General features: G+C 36.2%; 2 pseudogenes; one reads left to right on the top strand and one right to left on the bottom strand.

The window, feature by feature from the left end:
- LOC124974935 (flavin-containing monooxygenase 5-like) overlaps positions 1-12,966 on the bottom strand; it is a 46,792-nt pseudogene extending 33,826 nt beyond the window's left edge.
- The window catches only part of LOC124974938 (flavin-containing monooxygenase 5-like), a 472,178-nt pseudogene that overhangs the window by 345,549 nt on the left and 105,249 nt on the right, over positions 1-21,380 (top strand).

Here is a 21,380-nt window from a genome sequence, read left to right as displayed (position 1 = left end):
CAATTTTTTGAATTGTTTCCTTTGTTTCAATTTCATTGATTTCAGCTCTGATTTTAATTATTTCCTATCTTCTAGTATTTTGCTGTTATTCTGTTCTTTTTCTAGGGCTTTGAGTTGTAATGTTATGCCATTTAGTTGTTGTCTTTTCATTCTTTTCTGGAATGTGCTGCATGCATTGAATTTGCCTTAGTACTACTTTCATAGAGTCCCAGAGATTTTCATATGTTGTATCGTCATTCTTATTGACCTCTGAGAATTTTTTTTATCTCCTCCCTGATGTTTTCTGTTATCCATGTTTCATTCAATAGCATATTATTTAGTCTCCTGGTGTTGGAGTAATTTCTGTTTTTTATTATGTCATTGATTTCAACTCTCATTCATTAAGATCTGATAGAACACAAGGCAGGATCTCTTTTTTTTTTAATTTCCTAAGAGCTGCTATGTGGAATAATATATGGTCTATTTTTGAGAAGGTTCCATGTGCTGCTGAGAAGAAAGTGAATCCACTCGTTGATGGATGGAATATTTTATATATGTGTATTAAGTCTAGGTTATTGATTGTGTTATTGAGTTCTATGGTTTCTTTGTTTCATTTTTGTTTGGAAGATCTATCCAGTGGTGACAGTGGTGTGATAAAGTCACCCAGAATTATTGTGCTGTGGTCTATTTGATTCCTGAAATTGAGAAGGATTTTTTTGATGGACAGGGATACACCATTGTTTGGGGCAAAAATATTTACCATCTGTCAGGGGCGGGCTCTGAGGGTCCCAGAGCCGCACCATGGCCTGATCTCTAAGATGGCACCTAGCAGCTTGCCAGACATAGCTGCACTCATATACAAGTTTTAGGAAGTAACTCTGGTTGGCTGTTGTACATGAGGCAATCCTGGTATCTCCCTGGAGACTGTTCCTTGATAGGCTGACTTTCCTGGTAGTGTACTCTCTGATAGACTGATGTTCTCAATATAAGTCTGAGACTTGTGGAATAAAGCCTTTTTGGTTCCTGTGATCAAGAAGAGCATACGCATTGTGATTGTCCCCGCGGGTGGTGGGCGATCATAAGTGGTGCTAAAACCCGGGAACTCGAGTTACAAAGAAGGAACTGATCAGGTAAATACAGGGAAAGTAAAGTACAGTCTGGTCAGGTTAAAGTTCTCGGGATAAGCGACGGAGTTAAAGTTCGTGGGTTAAACGACAGAGACTGAGTGTTTGTAAGTGCTTTTGCTTTTGTTTTGCTAGTTAAAGTGCTTTGCATTCCATTAGTTTAATAGAGAAATATGGGCACTGCAATGTCATGAATGCGCATGGAAGGTCCCTTAAGGGATTTGCTCTGGGTCAATGGAATTCCTCTTGAAACTAAAACAGCCCGAAACTTTTTACGCACAGTGGAAGATATTGCACCATGTTTCTTGGATGAGGGATTACTGAATATCCCACAATGGGAGCTTCTAGGGGAGGATTTGAGAGCGACAGAGAGAATAAAACCATTACCCCTGGGAACCATGGCCATATGGATGTTAGTTAGAGGGTGTTTAGATACTTCTAATACCAAATGCAGAGAGGCCATAAAGGGAGGGGAAGAGGTTTTGGAGGAAATAAAAGAGGAAAGGTCTAAAGCATCAGAAAGGGCATCAATAAGATCAGAGACAGACAAGGAAAATGAAACTGGGTGTGAGGATAGTTCAGATGAAGAGGAGGATTTACTATGTAGGACAAAAAATCTTGCTATTACAGGATCTACTAAAGAAAAGATGGGGCAAACACACACCACACATGGTGACCCTGTGTTCTCAGCTCTTAGACTCATGTTGAAGAGTAGCAGCCTTGAGTGGTCTGATACACAGGCGGAAAAAGCCTGGGACACCTTTACTCGGGTGGCTCCTTGGCTTCCTGCCACTAATCTTTTTGACCGGTCCACATGGGAATGTGTAGAACAACTTGTTAGGAAGAGGGAAATCAGTTTAGGGGAGGGTCCCCCATTGGGAGTCTACCCTACATTATCCGCCCTTAAGAACTGCTTCTATCCAGGACCTCCCAAAGCGGGCTCCCAGCCAGCTCCTCCTGTTGCATCTCCTTCCAGAAACTTGCCACATAGTAAACAACATTGGGAGACCTTTAATGAGGAGCCCAATCCATCTCAATCCGCTACTCCCAAGGTTGAGGAACCACGAGGGCAGCCAGCCTCCACACATAGGGAGGGCCCACTACCACCCCAGGGAGGCTCATTGCTGCCATCTTGTATTCTGGGGCCACATCAGACTCCAATGAAAGCCCTCACCCTCCTCCTTTCAGATGGTGGAAAATCTTCCCGGTGGCCATTTTATGATACTGGGCAAGAACTCACAGACTCTAACCTCCCCCCTCCCTTTATGGCCTTCCCAATAAATGTTAAAATGTTACTTTTGGAAGGAATGACTACCAATCACAAATTGGCCTGTGCAGGGATGAAAGATGGCTCCATGGGAAGGTGGATTGTGGCTACCAAAGATATTGGCACACAGCTTCCACAAGTGAGCGGGCAGATGGAAAAGGATTCCTTATCTTCAAGTCTCTTCTTTCTTGCGCTTCTCTGCTCTTCCTGCAAATGCCTCCTTCTTCTCCCCCTCTTAATCCCTCCTCCTCCTCCAACTTTGACTCAGCTGTTTCTGCTTCCATTCCCCAGTCCAGCCCACCTAGTCCTCTTGCCATGAGGTCCCACATATGCCAATGTGGAGGGAGTAACCAGCCCAACCATCAGTGGCATGTCCTAGAAAGGAGTATGATATAGTAGCCCCAGTCCCCACAAATATTGGGAGATAATTGTTTCACAATTTTCTGCATCCAAACCTGAATTGATTACTAACCAGGATTAAGGTTTAAAATGCCCTAGGCATCAAGTTTCTGCTGGAACATTTTATCCCCTTTCAGATCCAAATCTCAGTCAAGGCTTACATTGAAATGTAAATAGAGAAAGCCTGAAGGCTCAGTAGGAGACCGGTCTCAAACCCAAAAAAAAAAAAAAGAGCAAAAAGTCTTACCTGAACTCCAGCAAAAGTAAATTTTATGGTGCTTTACTAAAGTAATTAATGGCCGGCTGCATCTATTCAACTAAAGTTTTGAACATCTGTAACATTGCAATGGAGATTCACCTATAAAGTTTCAAGGCCTTTGATTTTGTGTTATGTGTATGTCGTGCTGTCTGATGTCACATTTTGTCTGTATCAAAACTGAGCACTCTTAAAATTAAAATTTAAAAATGGATCCAAATACTTTTAATTCACGTGATTTAAAAAGGTTCAATTTAATTTGGGTAAACTAATAGAAGTAAAATGTCTTGAAAATAACTCGCAAGTCTTTAGGTGGTCAAATTAATAAAATGTTGATGTTAAGAAAATGTTTAACATCAATTTTTCTAGGACTTACCTTCAACAAGAAAAAGATGGCAAATACTGTTCAGGACACTTGTCTGATATCTTGGTTTTTACAAAATAAGTGAATTAGAGTTGACATGCATGGGATTACTCAAATGTGTTTGTAGAAAAAAAATTTTTTGTGTCTTCACTAAACTAAAATCAAGGTTACTAAGAGTTATGTCCTAATAGGTACAATTCTATATACAAAGGGTTCTAAAAGTTTCAACTGTGTTTCAATTAGAGTACTATAAACAACAACATATTTAATCTTATTAAAATAGAGTAATTTTTTTTAAATTTAGAAATTTCATAAGAGTTGTTTCAGAATGTGAACAAAAAGGGGTCAACTGGAAAGAGAAAATAAAGGTTCTGGGTATGGAAATAAATTTAGTAAAAGGGAAAAGGAAATGTTTCTGGGAATAAAAGTGCTTGTGTGATGAAATAAATGAGGGTCTAAGTAAGTGCTAAGAAAGTCTATGTAAGTAAAGGGCAAGTTTCAACAAGTTTGTATGTAACTAAGTTGGTTGTGTGTATGTGAAACATTTAAAGCTATTTAAGGTTCTTCCTAAGGTGAAATACTAATGTTCTAATATAAACCAAAGTTTAATCTATATGGTAAAATGACATGGTAAAATAACAAGGATTTCTTAGAAACACTAATTCAATCTTAACTTTGTGTCTATTAAGTTTTATTCTTTAGAAAAATAAGGGTTTAAACAATTATGGTTAAGCAACTGTTAGAGTATTGTACTACGTTATAGAGTCTAAAATTTTCTTTAAAAACTAAATTTAGTAAGATAAGTGTCAAGGTAATTGTGAAATGGTCACTCTTTGTATATTAAATGTGTTCATATTTTCCAGGTATACAAGTTTTTAAAACAGGGAATTTATCAAGCTGCTATTCTCCAAACTAAACTTGTCTGTAATGGTACCCAATAAAACTCTCTTACCCTACCCTGAAGCAGTAGCTCAAGTAATCTTAAAAGCACTTAAATCATCTATCACAGTGTTTGGAATTCATCCAGCTACTATCATTATTCCCTATGGTAAGCATCAACTTTCTTGGTTATGTAATTTCATGGATTCTTGGACTGTTGTTAGATGCTCCACTCAAGCTAACTTTGATATTCACTATCCTAAACATCCTTATATACAATTTTGTAGTAATAATTCTGTAACATTCCCAAGAGTTACCAGACAACAACCTATTCCTAAGACTCCTGTGATTTTCACTGATGGATCAAAAACAGGGACTGGAGCTATTTGTTATCAAGATAAAGTCCAAACATTCATTTTCCCTAACTCTTCTGCTCAACAAACAGAACTCTTAACAGTTCTTGAAGTTTTAAAAATGTTCCCTAATATTCCATTCAATGTTTACTCAGATAGTTCATATGTAGTTCAAGCTCTCAGTAACTTAGAATGTGCAGGACTTATTGCCTCAAACTCTACTATTTTTCATCCTTCATGGACTTTAACGTGCACATCTCACCCTCAAAAATACTCTTTATAAACAAAAAGGGGGAATAGGGGAGACCTTCAGGTCCCCTAAAGATAAACTTTCTCTTTGCCTCTTTATTTTAAATTTTTTAACTCTGGATAATGTGGGTCGCTGTGCTGCTGAGAGACATGGCAATCATAAACAACATGATAGAGCGACGGTAAAATGGAAGGATGTTCTTACAGGACAATGGAACGGCCTGGACCCAATACTTTACTTGAGCCGCGGCTCAGTTTGTGTGTTTCTACAGGATAAAACATCACCTATCTGGGTTCCTGAGCGACTAACTCAACCAGTGCCAATGCTACCAACAAGTAACTCAGACCAACAAAATGAAAATGCTGAACATACTCCTGATGACCATGATGCTCATAGCCTTTCCCCCCTTGAACTAACTTACAACCTCTTTTTAGTCTCTTAGGAGGAACAGTTCAATTATGTACCTTTCCACCTACCCCAGTTTGTGTGTTTCCCCCTTTTTATGTTTCTGCTAACTAATGAAACAACTGCTTCTCTCAATTGTACTTCAGATTTATGCTATCTCTCTCAATGTTGGAATGCTTCTAGGTTCCCGCTGGCAGTCTTAATGTGTGTTCCTACCTTCCTACCAGTCCCAGTCTCTGTTACAGATGTGGAATTGCCAGTGTTACTATCAAGAAACAGGAGAGATTTTGGCATCATAGCAGCCGTGGTCACCATGGTAGCAGTCTCTGCAGCAGCAGCCACAACCACAGCAGCAGCATTGACACAACCATACAGACAGCAACAACAATCATTTGGCCGAAAATACAGCTGCAGCCTTACAGACTAAAGAGACCCTAAACCAACATCTAACAGCAGACATACTCCTTGTAAATCAAAGAGTGGATTTACTACAAGAACAAGTGGATATCTTGCAAGAACTTTTGGGACTGGGATGTGTTTATCCTTTAAGAGCAGTGTGTGTCACCCCTATTGCTTATAATAACCTTAGCTCTGTGGTTATGTTATCTAAAAATCTCTCTGTCTACCTTACTGGTAATTGGTCATCTACGTTTGATAATTTAACCAGTCAGCTATGAGCTGAAATACTCAGAGTCAATGCCACCAGGGTTCAAGTTGCATCGGTATTTGAGATGTTCTCTTTGTTATCTAAAGCCCTAGGATTGACAAAACAGTGGGCTGGAACAGTAGCTGTTCTGATTATTATCTGCTTACGATAGCCTATGTTATATGCAGCCAAATCAGAGCTCACCAAGATGCCCGATGTCATCAATAGGCTATAGTACAGAATTTGACAGCCATTGAGACAGGCACATCCCCCCAAGTATGGCTAAGCATGCTGGACCAGTAGTCAAAGATGGGTAAGATCCGTGGAAATGCATACCAACCTAAGACAGGGTTCTGACGCCTGGAGGTCAGAATTCCAATGACGGGTAAAGATGTAATTTGCCATGGACAACCTAAGACAGGCATGATCCCAAGTCATCTTTTCTTTATTTAAAGAATAAGGGGGAGATGTCAGGGGTGGGCTCTGAGGGTCCCAGAGCCGCACCGTGGCCTGATCTCTAAGATGGCACCTGGCAGCTTGCCAGACATAGCTGCACTCATATACAAGTTTTAGGAAGTAACTCTGGTTGGCTGTTGTACATGAGGCAATCCTGGTATCTCCCTGGAGACTGTTCCTTGATAGGCTGACTTTCCTGGTAGTGTACTCTCTGATAGGCTGATATTCTCAATATAAGTCTGAGACTTGTGGAATAAAGCCTTTTTGGTTCCTGTGATCAAGAAGAGCGTATGCATTGTGATTGTCCCCATGGGTGGTGGGCGATCATAACCATTGTTATGTCTTCCTGATTTATGGTTCCCTTAAGCAGTATGAAATGTCCTTCTTTATCCCTTCTGACTAACTTTGGCTTGAATTCCACTTTATCTGATATAAGGATGGAAACGCCCACTTTTTTACTGAGTCCATATGCATGGTAGATTTTATCCCATCCTTTCACTTTTAGTCTGTGGATGTCTTTTTCTATGAGATGAGTCTCTTCCAGGCAGCATATTGTTGGGGCTTTCTTTTTAATCCAGTCTGCCAGTCTATGTCTTTTGATTGATGAGTTTAGGCAATTAACATTAAGGGTTATTATTGAGAGAAGATTTGTACTCCCAGTCATTTGAGCTTATTTTTGGTTTCTAATTTGGCTTGGTTTCTACTATGAGTGGATTTGTCTCTAAGGTAGTTCCTCCCTTTGCTGACCTACATTGTTGTTTTTCATTTCCTCCTCATGGAATATTTTGTTGAGAACATTCTGTATCACAGGCTTTCTATGTGTAAATTCTTTAACTTTTGTTTATCATGGAAGGATTTTACTTCATCTTCAAATCTGAAGGTTAGTTTTGCTTGTTATTGGATTCTTGGTTTGCGACCATGTTCTTTCAGAGCTTGAAATACGTTGTTCCTGGCCCTTCTTGCTTTTAGAGTCTGGGTGTGAAGTCTGCTGCTCTCCATATTGGTTTCCCCCTATATGTAATCTGATGCTTTTCTCTCATGGCCTTCAAAATCCTATCTTTATGTTGAATGCTAGTTATTTTCATTATAATGTGCCTTGTTGTGGATCTGCTGTGATTTTGTGCATTTGGTGTTCTGTAAGCCTCTAGTATTTGATTTTACATTTCATTCTTCAGGCTTGGGATATTTTCTGATATTTTTTCATTGAATAGGTTGTTCATTCCTTTGGTTTGTATCTCTGTGCCTTCCTCAATCCCAATAATTCTTAGATTTAGTCTTTTCATGATGTCCCATAGTTCTTGGACATTCTGTTCATGATTTCTTACCATCTTCTCTGTTTGGTCAAGTTTATTTTCAAGATTAAATATTTTTTCTTCATTGTCTGATGTTCTTTCTTCCAAGTCGTCTAGTCTTTTGGTGATGCTTTCCGTTGAGTTTTTTATTTGGTTTATTGTCTCCTTCATTTCAAAGAGTTCTGTTTGGTTTTTTTGAGCATCTCTATCTCATTGTTGAAATGATCTTTTACTTCTTGCATTTGCTCTTTCAACTGCTTATTGGTATTATGCTTTGCCTGCATTTGCTCTCTTATCTCATCATTTGCTTCATGAATCATCTTAATCATGTATAATCTGAAGTCGTTTTCTGACATTTCTTCTATCATACTGTGATTGGATTCTATTAATATAGAATCTAGATTTGCTTGGATCATTTTCATCCCTTGTTTTCTCATGTTGTTCATGTATCTTCCCCTCTAGCAGTGCAGATCTTTGGTGTTGCTGTTTCCCCCTATAGGCTATAGTGGCCCTATAGGTTTCCAAACTTTTCTTTGAGGGGAGATCAATATTAGCAGTACTCAATTCAGACAGTATGCAATCCTAGACCAGTTAGCCTGTATGAGGACACTAATAATATTGTCATAATAAACAGAATGAGTTCAATCATTATCTTCAGTATAACAAACAGATTTGCAATAAGGTCTGAACTTTCTAATTTAGGACAAAGAGGATGCAGAAGGATGTAGGCTGTAGCTGCTAATGGGATAAGACAAGAATATACAGAAGTTCTAGATAATAGAAAGGGTGATAGTAAAATCAAAAGATACTGGTTGTTAGCATGCAAAAAGATAGAAGGAGACTCTGAGGGAACAGGTAAACAAAAGGAAAAGAGAAGAAGAAAAGCAGAGAAAAAAACTTAAAATTGTTCAATAAGGAGAAAAAAGAAAATCTACACTATAACAGACATATAGTATTCAAACCTCCCAGTCTTCAGTAGCCTGATGCATGAGAGGTACCTGACAATGAGCTTCAAGTCTCCAGCAGGCATCTCAGGATGGGATTTGTCCCCACCTAAAGATCAGAGCTGTGGCTTCCAGGATTATCCAAGATGGCCACTCTGGCTTCCAAATGTGTTGGCAATTGGGGAGCTGCATCTCAGGGTGTTAATGTGATCAACTGGAGGTCCTGGATGCATGGTGTGGTTGGTCAGGCAGGAGTCCTGGAGGTTAGGTGTGTTTGGTGTGGTTGCAATATCCTGGAGGTGGGGTGCAATCAGTTGATCTGGGGTCCCAGTGATAGGGTGCAATCATTTGGTCTTGGGGTCCTGTTGGCAGGAAGCAATCAGTTGATGTGAGGGCCATGGAGGCAGGGAGTGATTGGTCAGAATGAGGGTTCCTGGTGATGGGGCTCAGTCAGTACATCCAGGTGTTCTACAGGGCCTGGCTGTTGTCTCAAAATGGTGGCAGCCCAGGTCTACCTTCTTGATAAGACTGAAGATAGAATGAAGCAAAGTAAATTATTGACTCAAACCTGATTGGCTGTGTAGCGAATCTCTACAGCCAGATCTCCTACAGAATTCCCAACAATTGTAAAGACTCTTTTTTCAGCCAGTACCTCTGGGTTTTTATAGTCTCAATATGGAAGTACTGTCCTTTGAACTTCTCAATTCCTGCAAGGAAACAGAAAATATTTTTTGGATGATAGTTTGTATGATGGATATCATTTGTAAAATCATTCTTTTGTAGAATTTAAAGTTGAAGCACATATTCTCCATATAATTTCCCTTTATTCATCTATTCTTGTCATTCTGAATACTTTTGCTTATTTTTTTCTTCCATAGCCTCAGAAGAGTAAGTTGTGATTCCTTTATCATAAGTAGTTTGTATTTTGTATTTGCAGAATCACAAATTCAAACTGCCTCAGAAAACTGCCATTCTCTTTTGTCTTTTCATTCCCTTAGATACATACTCTCATTTCAATTAGAAAATATATGTTTCTGTATATTCTAGGATATACATAAAGTACATTTAAAAAAAAAGGAAGTTCAGGCCCCAAACTGAAACTAAATTATTCAAGCTTTCATTTAGCCCTTAGAAACTCAATATTTATTTGTTTCTTCAAGCACTGAAAAATTCCACATCTGAACAAATGCTGTGTAAGAGTTCCATATTCTTCCTTTTTGATCCTTAAGAAGACCAAAGTCATTGTGAAATTAAATACTATCATCTTCTACTTGTCATAAATACATACGTTCTCAAAAATTTGATGTAATTTGGTTTCATTATTGTGAAAACATCACAGAAGTACTTACATAAGCGTAGATTGTTTAGGCCAGTCACTGGATGTGGCCTCCTGATGCAATCAAGTCCCACAATAAACATGAGACATGTGAGGCTAGTTGGTGTAACATGGCAGTCTGTTTTACAGTAAATGTTTCTATAAGTAGAAGCAGTATACTCTACACTAAATGTAGTACAGTAAATACATAAACCAGTAACATGGTTGTTTATTATTATTATGTACTACATACATAATTTTGAGAGCTATAATTTTATACAACTGACAGTGCAGATGAGTTTGTACATCAACATCACCATGATATTATAAGGTTATGATACTACTCAGCCAATAGGAATTTTTCAGTCTGCATTATAATCTTATGGGATCGCCATTCTATATGTAGTCCAGCCTTGACTGAAATGGCATTATGTGGTGGCATAATTGTTCACAGACCTCTAAACTCTAAAATTACCATTGCCCAAATGGCAATAATACAAATTATCCCATTTTCAAGGGAACATGCGCAATTAGGGTAAGCCTTATTTCACCCCAAAGTAAAAATTACTCAGACTACAACCTTCTATTCCTCAGTGTCAAAGGTATGGCTTATGGGTCAACCTCCTTTCTTGTAGGTCACCCACCTAGAAAGCTTTCCATGGGTAAGTGAGCATTAGTGTGATGGCCAGTGCAAACCACGACTCCATCAAAGATATTAACCTTCTTTTTCCCTTCACACTCAGTGACCACCTCCCATTGGCATAAAGTAGAGAAATCAGGCCTCTTCTTCACACTGTACACAGTGGTCTGAAAGAAAAGTAACATACACAGGGGACTGTAACCATAGCCAGTTCAGTGTATATCTTCCCAGACATGACTTATCCTGCAAAATGTTACACAAAAGGTTGATAGTGCAGGTACCATCACATCATTAGGGTCCTTGCAAGAATATCTGATTTTCATACTCCATAAAGTACAGTTTTATTTGAGGTTGTGGTCCAAATGAGAAGACTTTCATAAGACACACATTAAAATGGAACTGACAAACTAATGTACTCTCCTATGCCTCTAGAAAAATAGGATTGTGAGGATTTTTAGTCTCTGCCTTAAGGCATTGTAGCACCTGAATAACTCCTGAATTTATCCTGTACTTCTTTGACACTGTGCACTAAACACCTATTCCTCCACTAATCCCAGACATCCTAAAACTCTCTGATGTCTTCTGACACCCAAATCCTGTTCTATTTGACTAACCTCAAACATGTGATTATGAGGTTCCCTTTCATGTTAGAGCAGGAAAATATTTCAGTGGCTCTTATTTTTTTAAAGGAATCTCTGTTTTTTGCATATGCCCACTTTACAAGTAATTATACAGAAAGAGTCTGTGAGTGATATGATTTTTAGTTTTTCAAAAAAAAAGCAATAAATATGGTTTACTCTGCCAGCCTAAGGAAACATCAAGAATATATTCCAATGAGCTTCTAGGGCCTTGGCTATAATGTCTTGGTTGAGTACTAGAGACACTAAGCCTTAACCATCATGTACTATTTATAGTTTCTCTTATGTGTTTTAACACAAGATGGTGCTTCTTCTTGGAACATCCTTTCATTCCTTCTTCATTTGGTAGATTCCTTTCTACTCAAGACTCAGTTTGGACACTATCTTCTCTAAAAATCTTTCCTGCAACTTGATTCCTCTTCCCTGATGGGCTAAACATCCCTCTTCTGAGCTGCAATGTATAGATCTCTATAGCACTTATCACTTGGTTTATTATATGTATAATAATAATTTTCTTCATTTTTCTGTGTCTTTAAACACAGTTACATAGCTAAGTTACTTATGATTTTTTTTTGTCTTTGCATCATCACTGCTTAGTACAGTAACAAACTTGTTGAAGAACTGTCACTCAAACAGGTCAGAGATGTATCACTGGGCTGTAAATGACTGGCTTTGGAAATTGTCACCAGATATTACCATTTTATTATTGTTGCTAAACAGAAAAAGGTGGAAGGTTTGGGCTTTAAGCCAGGTGATATATCTGTTTATGGTCATGATTATAAATTATGGGAAAATCACAGCAGACTTTAGAGAAGGAAGGAACAAAAAGTCATACAGTATAATCATCTTCTTTTACATAAAAAGAAATTTATTTTATTTATTTATCTATTTATTTATTTATTTATTTATTTTTGCAATACTGGGGATCAAACTCAGGGCCTTGTGCTTGCAAGGCAAGCACTCTACCAGCTGAGCTATCTGCCCAGCCCAGAAAATTATGATAAATTCAAGTTGAGAAACTAACTCATCTCAGGTCACAAGTTAATTAGTGGTAAGAACAAGGGACAGAATTCAGGGTTTTCTTTCCTAATTCAGTGTTCTACTCTCTCCACTAGATTTAACTTCTTTTCTTCCTCAGTAAGTTCCCATTCACTAAGTTCTTCACCAGGTTGTTTTGGTAATCACATAAAATAATATATTGAAAAGTGTCTCAGAAAGTATAAAATAATAATGCAATAGTGGATAAGTTGTGGAACCAGAAATATTTAAAGTTCCCATACCTATTCATTCCCCTCATTTCCTTTATTATAAAAACAGAATGTGAAATGAAGACAATGAAAATACTGGTGGCAGGTATCTTTCTGTATCTGCAGCCAAAATATATGAGACTTTCCCAGGGACATTTTAGAGAGAGAACAAAGAGTGGAGATTTTGTACTTGAGCATATCAAGGTAATATTTACACATAAGCACTGGTAAATGAAGCCACATTATGCACTTACTTCATGAAGAATTTCAAACACAAAGACACCCACAAAACTTCCTACCTTGTACAGGATATATTTTAAAAGGTTGAAGTCTTTGGCATACATCCTGAAATACTCGAGGACCTTGGAATTGTGCATGAAGTTAAGATAATGATCTGGGATGGTGTAGTCACTGAAACACATCATCTCCTTTGAAGTATTGATGATCACCAATTTGTAATTACTGACTCTCCCTTCTTCATAATTTTCCTGCAGTAAATTAGAAGTATTCATGGCAACTTGAGAACTAATTTCATGATTTCAAAATAGCCAGTGAACAGTTGAAAAATTTCCTGAAATAAATGACAATTCAAACAAATGACACACATACACCACCTCCACACATCTCCCAGTACTTGTGCCTCTGTGTAGTTCCTTTGCCTTGAGTCTCAGTATCTTTATGGCTTGCTTTTGACCAACAGTATACAGTTGACATGGCACTGAATGACTTTCAATACTAAGTAAAAAGTAGCCTTGCAGCTTCCACCTGGGTGTCTTAGAAAGCTTACTTTGGTGGAACCCAGCAGTCATGTAAGAAGTTACCTTTTGTACCTGTGACCCAAATACCTGACAATGAGAAAGAATTCTTTTGGCTCATGGATTCAGAAGTTTCAGATCCACTGCTTTTGACTTCAGGCAAGACAGAAAATTATGGTGGAAGGGCATGGCAGAGGAAAGCATCTCAGCTCATGGTAGCCAGAAAGCAGGGGTTGGGGAAGAGACTCAGGACAAGATATAGTCCCTAAGGGTAACCCCCCTGGACCTGTGATCTGCTTTTCAACCATGTCCCACCTGCCTACAATTTCTACCACTGTCTAGTAATCCATTCAGCTGTCAATGAATCAATCCATTGATGATGTCAGAACCCTAATGAATGAATTACTTTCCAAAAGACCCACCTTTGGACAATGCTGCATTGGATACCAAGACTTGAACACCTGGGTTTTTTTGAGATATTCTTTATCTTTACTATAAAAACTCCAACTACATTGAGACAACAGTACTGTTGGGAAGCCCAACCTAGGCACATGGAAGAAAATACCTATGATAGAGAAATATTCAAATAGCCCCCAGAAATTCTAGCTATCCCACCTAAAGTACTAAACATGTGAACAAAATAATCACATCAAATTCAGTCTTAGCACTCATTGGATGGCAATCACAAGAAATTCCAAGTGAGAGCTTCCAAGCTGAATGAATAAGTCTCAAGAATTTTTATATATATTGAGACATTGCTCTCAAGAAAATGTACTAAGTCTCTTTCCAGTAAAAGTTGCTATTTACCCCATTGTTATTATTTCTGGGTAACAGTCATTTAAATGAGTAAAAATGGGTTAGATCAAAACATACTAGGGAGAGTACAACTTAGTATAATATTTTCTCAGTAATTTTGCAATGTATATAAAAATTCTTTAAATTTACATGACCTTTTAAAGAAATATTCAGACTTGCAAACAAAGATTATTGTTAAAGGATGTTACTGTCAGCATTATTCATAAAATAAAAAGAAAGCAACTTAAATGCTTAAGAAAAAATAACTGAAATTTGAGAACCACTCTTCTAGATCCATGTTACCCAAAGTATGGTCTGTAGACCAACACAAAGGGGATCATTAGGGGCATTGTTAGAAATGCAGAATTTTAGCCCCCTCCCTAGACTTACTAAATCAGAAGTAACATAACAAAATCCTCAACTGATTCAGATGCACATGAAAACTGACAAGCACTGGTTCAGATGACATTAATCCCTAATTCATTGTCTTCCTTCCTATAACAAACTTTTTGCTTCCTCAAAAATTTCCAGTTAATTACTTCAAGGGTTAAGTTGGTAATCCAATAAAATAATGCAATATGAATCCAGCCTATTATTCTGTCACTGAAATGTCACAAACCACAGGTTTTCAAATCTATTACATTTAAATTCTTTTTGATTATAGAAAATCACCTTAACCAATTTGGGCCCTCTCCATCCATTGTATTACAGAAATGAATAAATATTAGGAGAGTGGGTATTACAAAACATTAAAAATCCACAAAACAGAGTGTTGGATTTGTCCACATTCAGGTTTATTTTCCTCCCAATTCTTTTTAAAGAATTACTTAGTCTAGGAATTCAAAATTGATCATACTCATTTGTCTACCCCATAATTATTTCTTTTTGACTGGTAATAAGACTTTCAGGCATCTTCTTTCAAGTCTTTTCTTATTTATTTTACCTATTTCAACCAAAGTATTCATTTAAAGTGTGGTTATGACTATATCTCTGCCCTAATTAACATTTTTAGCTGTTTACATTTCCTATATTACCTAGCAGAGAACTTTATTGGGACTTCAGATCAACACAACCAGAATCTCGTGAATGAACTGACATCATTTTTTGTTAATGTTCTCCCAGTGATTAATTCTTGAATATGTAGCAAAAGTGAACAACTACACGCTTTCAAGTGTTTTTTAATCCATTTATTATCTTATCCTCTTTTTTGACATTTTTTTGAGAAAGGAAGAGTTATGAAATTCATGTTTTTTTAAAACATGTTTCATTAAAGGGTGTATATTATTTAATTTTCTGATTAAAGAGTAACAGTAACATTTTATATTATATTGTGCCCACATGGCATCTGTTTATCTATCTGTCTATACTTTACAACTTTACTATGTGAAATAGTTATCTGATCATCAGCATAAATATCACTTAGGGCTTGTCAGAAATGGAGAATTTTGGTATAATCCAAATTAATTCATGAGAATCTCCAATAATTCATGTGTACATTAAAGTTTGAAAAGCACAGTTTAGCATGATTTAATAATTTTTAGATATGCAGTTTGACTAAAAAAATCAAGATTATTTTATAGCATTGAGTACTTAATAAATCCTTACCATTTTGAAAGAAATTTATTAACTTCTCAAGTAATTTCATTCGTAAGGTAACATCAAAGTAAACTGATATATATGTATCATATCACAACCTACTTTTACCATCAATCTTACTTAATGTTAATGAAGAGATCAAGAATTGATTGAAATTAATGTCTTTTTTTTTTTTTTTCGGTGCTGGGGATCGAACCCAGGGCCTTGTGTTTGCAAGGCAAGCACTCTACCAACTGAGCTATCTCCCAGCCCAAAATTAATGTCTTGAGAGCTAATATAATTATTATTAGAAAGTTTTCAGCTGTACAAGGAGGATACAATACCAGTTGGTAGGTGGAACATGATCAGAAAATAGAAACGGTGGTGTCTGAGAAAACACTTGTTTGGCAGATGGAAAAATAAAAGAGGAATCATGATAGGAAAGTGCAAGTAGTACTACCTGAGAATAAAATAAAAATATACTGAATCCCAGGAAACTGTCACAAAAAATGAGAAAATAGAAACCCTGAATTCCCAGTGTTCTTATTGGACACCTACCAGTGGAGGTGGAATTTCAAAATGCTTAGATCAATTCTATATATGAAACCTCTAACAAATTATAAAAAAAATTTGGGGAGATGGAAGTTCAACTAGAATCCAAATAATGATCATGGGACTGATAGAGAAGTACATCTCAGGAAAAAGATCTCAAGGTAACCATCAGCAACATGCAAAATATGTTCAGTCCATTAAAGGATGTTTATAATAGCTTAGTCTCCACAGTTATGTAACTGAAAAGTGTGAAAAGGAGGGTCTATAGCTCCATAAACATTCTTAGCAGCCACTCAGGACAGCTTCCTTCTCAGAAATCCACTTATTAAAATATATTGGGTAGGAAATATATGCCAGGCATCATTCTTGGTTCTAGAATATAATAGTGAACCATATAGGTATGTCTGTGTTAAGAAAAGTCAGAGAAGTCAGAGCATTATGTTGAAAGTGTATTTTTTTATGTAAGCAGTTCATAAGGTGTTGAAATTTTGCCCAGAGGATAATAAAAAAGAAATCCACATGCTATATTCAGCAGATTTTAACTTCAAATCCATTTAGAGTTTAAAAATCACAAAATTGATAATCAGGCAGAATAAGGGCTACCCTTCCAAAATCATCCCTGCCTCAATTGATTTCACTACTGTTCAGTAATTGCCAAACCTGGCTGGGATGCTTAATGAGACTCAAAATGTGGGGGTCTCACTCTAGGCATGAATAATAACTGAGATGTAACCACACGTGGAGTTGTCACTTTCATAAGTGATTGATGTAATTTTTCTTTCACTTACTCCCTATGATCACTGTACAAAGGGGTTATTACTATTATCCATTCCTAAAGATTAAAAAACAGTGGGTAGAGAGGTTTAATGATATGCCCAAGGCCATACTTCTTGTAAATGACAGTCTTTGAATCTAAAACAGTACTCTTAACCTCTACACTAGGGTGTGACTGGATTTCAAGAGTAGAATTTTTTGTTACTAAAAACAAATTAACAGAGTTTTCAGCCCACATCTGATTATGATAAAGGTACAGGGATTTGCTAAGGGGATTAATTTTAGATCTGAATAAGACTACAGTCAGAATTAGTTCCCAAAATGGAGTCAAGAAACAACACATTTGTTCAACTAAGAAATGTCATAAGACCACTTTTAAGTAGCTGGCCAACACTGTGTTAGTTTTTATGATGTGAAATATACCTGTGACACCTCAATTCCATTCACTTGTTCAGAAAATGAGTTTAAAAGTAAACCAAGTTAGAGATCAATGAAAGTGACTGATACTTTTTGGCACTTAATAAGCATACCATTTAAATAGATGATATTGTCAATGGTTACTAACAAGTTGCAGGGTTGGATGTGCATATTAAAACAATTTAACTTTAAAACTGAGTATGTGTAAGGACAAGAAAACCCATTTGCAGGTGCCCTCTACCCTCTTCTGGAAGACAAAAGACTTTGAACTTCAGTATTTGAACAGTATTTGGAGATGCAAGTTCTTCAAATGTTTTCATTTGTGGACAGTATTTCTTTTTACTTGTATATCACAGCAATTTTAGATTCATAAGTGCCTTCAGGCATTTCCTGAAGTATGCTTGTTTGGCTTCACAAATTGTGAAAAAATACCAAAGCACAAATCCTTGCACTGAAGAAATCAATAAATGAAATTAAAAATTTAATAGAAAGCATCACCAACAGCCTAGACCACTTGGAAGTTGGAACCTCAGACAAAGAAGACAAAATATATACCTTAAAAATAAAGTCAACCACCCAGAGAAGTTGGAAAAAAACAGGAACAGAACTTCCAAGAAATATGGGATAAGATAAAAATACCAAATTTAATATTTATCAGAATAGAAAAAGGCATGGAGATAAAAACCTAAGGAATGAACAGTCTTTTCAATGACATAATAGATAAGTTCCCAAATCTAAAGAATTATATGGAAATTAAATATAAGAGACTTACAGAACCATAAGTGTACACAATTACAACACATCCACACTTAAGCAAATTATGAGAATAACTGGCATACAGAATAATGATAGGACTTTAAAATCTGTGAGAGAAACAAATCAAATTACATATAGGGGAAAGCCAATTTGGATTTCAGCTGATTTTTCAACCCAGACACTCAAAGACACTCACAGACTGAAGGTGAAGGTTTGGGGAAAAACATATAACTTAAATGGCCTTCATAAACAAGTTGGGGTTTCCATCCTCATATCCAATCAAGTGGACTTCCAACCAAACTTAGAAGGAATAAAGAAGAACATTTTATACTGCTTAAGGGAATTATACATCAAGAAGACATAATAATCCTAAATATATATTCCCCTAAAATGTAGCATTTACATACAAACACTTCTCAACTTCAATAATCAAGTAGAATACAAAACTGTAATACTCACTTACTTTAGTACACCTTTCTTTACCCTGGATAGGTCCTCCAAACAAAAACTAAGCAAAGAAGTCATAGAATTAATTAATACAATCAATAATTTAGACTTAGTAGACATACATAGAACTTCTCATTCATCATCAAGCAAATACACAATCTTTTCAGGAGCACATTGATTCCTTTCTAAAACAGACCATATGTTACAAAATACAGCAACAATTATCCAATATGAAAATAGAAATACTACCCTGTATTCTATCAGATTATTACAAAATAAAACTAGAAATCAATAATAAAATAAAAATAAAAGCTACTCCAACACCTGGAGTCTAAATAACAAATGGACTGCAATAGAAATCAAGGAGAAACTTTAAAAATGTACTTAGAGGTAAGTGACCACACCTATAAAACATATCAAAATGTCTGGAACACTATGAAGGCAGGCCTAAAAGTAGAGATCGCTGCATTGAGCTCATTCATTAGAAGAATTAAAGGTAACAAATAAATGACCTAATTTTACATCTCAAATCACTAGGAAAAGAAAAACAAATCAACATCAAAAGTAGTAGAAGACAGGAAGTAATTAAAACCAGAGCTGAAATCAATGAAATTGAATCAAAAGAAAAAATTGAAAAGATTGAGAAAATTAAAATTGGTTGTTTGAGAAGATAAATTGATGTACCCTTAGCTATACATTGAAGTGAAAGAAAAACCCAAATTACTAACATTTATGATGTAAAGGGTTTATCATAATGGACACTACTGACATACAGAAGAAAATAAAATTATTTTGAAAATATATACTTCAATCACATAGAAAATCATGAATACCTTGACAAATTTTTAGAGATAAATAAACTACCCAAACTGAATCAAGAGGACATGCAAAATGTAAACAGACCAATAAAAACAATAAAATTGAAGATGCTATCAAAAGTGTACCAACGAAGAGAAGACACGTATCAGCGATGAATGATGAATTTTCAGCTGAGTTCCACAATGCCATGAAAGAAGAATTAACACCAATACTCCTCAAATGATACCATTAAATAGAAAAGAACTCTTCCTATCTTATTCTATGAGTATTGTTGACACAAAAAAGAAAAAAACAGACAAAGACACATGAAGGAGTGAAAACTTCAGATCAATATCCCTGATGAACCAGACCCAAAAAATTTTTAAAAATTCTCTCAAATCACATACAAAACATTAAAAAGATGGTGCTCCACAATCCAATGGGGTTTCTCCCAGAGATGCAAGTTTTTTCAACATATAGAAATCAAAAAACATAATTAATCACATCCATACAGTTAAAGATGAGAATCATATGGTCATCTCAATAGTTGGAGAAAATACATTTGACAGAATGCAGATCCATTCATGTTTAAAACACTAGAAGAACAAGTGATAGTGGGAACATAGCTCAACATTGTGAAAGTCTTCTATGCTAAGCTGAAGGAAAACATCATTCTAAAAAGAGAAAAAATGAAGCCTTCCCCATAAAAACTGGAAGAGGACACAAATAACCTCTTTCACTTCTTTTTGACATAGTCCTTGAAATTCTGGCCAGAGCAATTGGACAGATGATAGAAATTAAAGGCATATAAATAGTAAAATAATAATTTAACATATCATTATTTGCCAAAGACACAATTCTACATTTAAAAGACCAAAAATCTCCATCAGAAAATTTCTACACCTAATAAAGAAATTCAGAAAAATAGCAGGGTATAAAATCAATACCATAAATCAAATGCATTTCTATGCATCAGTGATGAATCAACTGAAGGAGAAATTATTAAAACTAGTCCATTCACAATAACTGCAAAACAATGGGAATCAACCTAATGAAAGAGGGGATAGACCTCTACAATGGAAACCACAGAATCCTAAATAAGAAAATGGAGGAAATCCTTAGAAGATGGAAAGATCTCCTATGCTCTTGAAAAGGCAGAGTTAATATTGTCAAACTGACCATACTACCAAGACTGTTACAGATTTAATGCTATTCCTACTAAAATACCAATGACATTTTTCACAGAACTAGAAAAAGCAATCATGAAATTTATTTGCCAAACAAGAGGCCCAGAATAGCCACAGTGATACATACCAAATAGAGTAAAGCAGGAGCGATCACAATGAAGACCTAGAGAGTAATGGTAACAAAAATGGCATGGCATTGGCATCAAAATAGACATGTAGTACAATGATACAGAAGACACCGAGACAATCCCAAATATATAGGTTTTTCTCATACTAAACTAAGACACCAAAAACATGAAAAAAAGATAGCCTATTAAACAAATTTTTCTAGGAAAACTGGAAATTCATATGTAGCAAAATGAAATCAAAACTCTCTCTAACCCTGTGGAAAAATAGACTCAAATGTGAGTAAAGATGTAGGTACTAAAACAGAGACCATGCAAATAATAGAAGAAAAAGTAAGACCAAATCTCCACCTAGTCAGCTTAGAAACTAACTCCTTAGCAAGTCTCCAAAAGCACAAGAAGTAGAATCAAGAAACCATAATATGGATGGACTCAAAATAAAAATCTTCTCAGTAATGGAAACAATCTGTAACATGAAGAGAGTGCCTACAGAATGGAAGAAAATCTTTACCATATACACCTTAGAGAAAGTGATAATCTACAGGGTATATAAAGAACTCAAAAAACTTAATATCAAAAATAACCCAATCAGGACTGGGGATATAGCTCAATTGGTAGAGTGCTTGCCTTGCAAGCACAAGGCCCTGGGTTCAATCCCCTGCACCACAAAAAAACAATCCAATCAATAAATGGGATAATGAACTGAACCAACTCTTCACAGAAGAAAAAATACAAATTATCAACT

Source organism: Sciurus carolinensis, unplaced genomic scaffold (assembly GCF_902686445.1).
Source record: "Sciurus carolinensis unplaced genomic scaffold, mSciCar1.2, whole genome shotgun sequence".
Lineage (NCBI taxonomy): Eukaryota > Metazoa > Chordata > Mammalia > Rodentia > Sciuridae > Sciurus > Sciurus carolinensis.
This window is presented reverse-complemented; position numbering and strand designations above follow the sequence as displayed.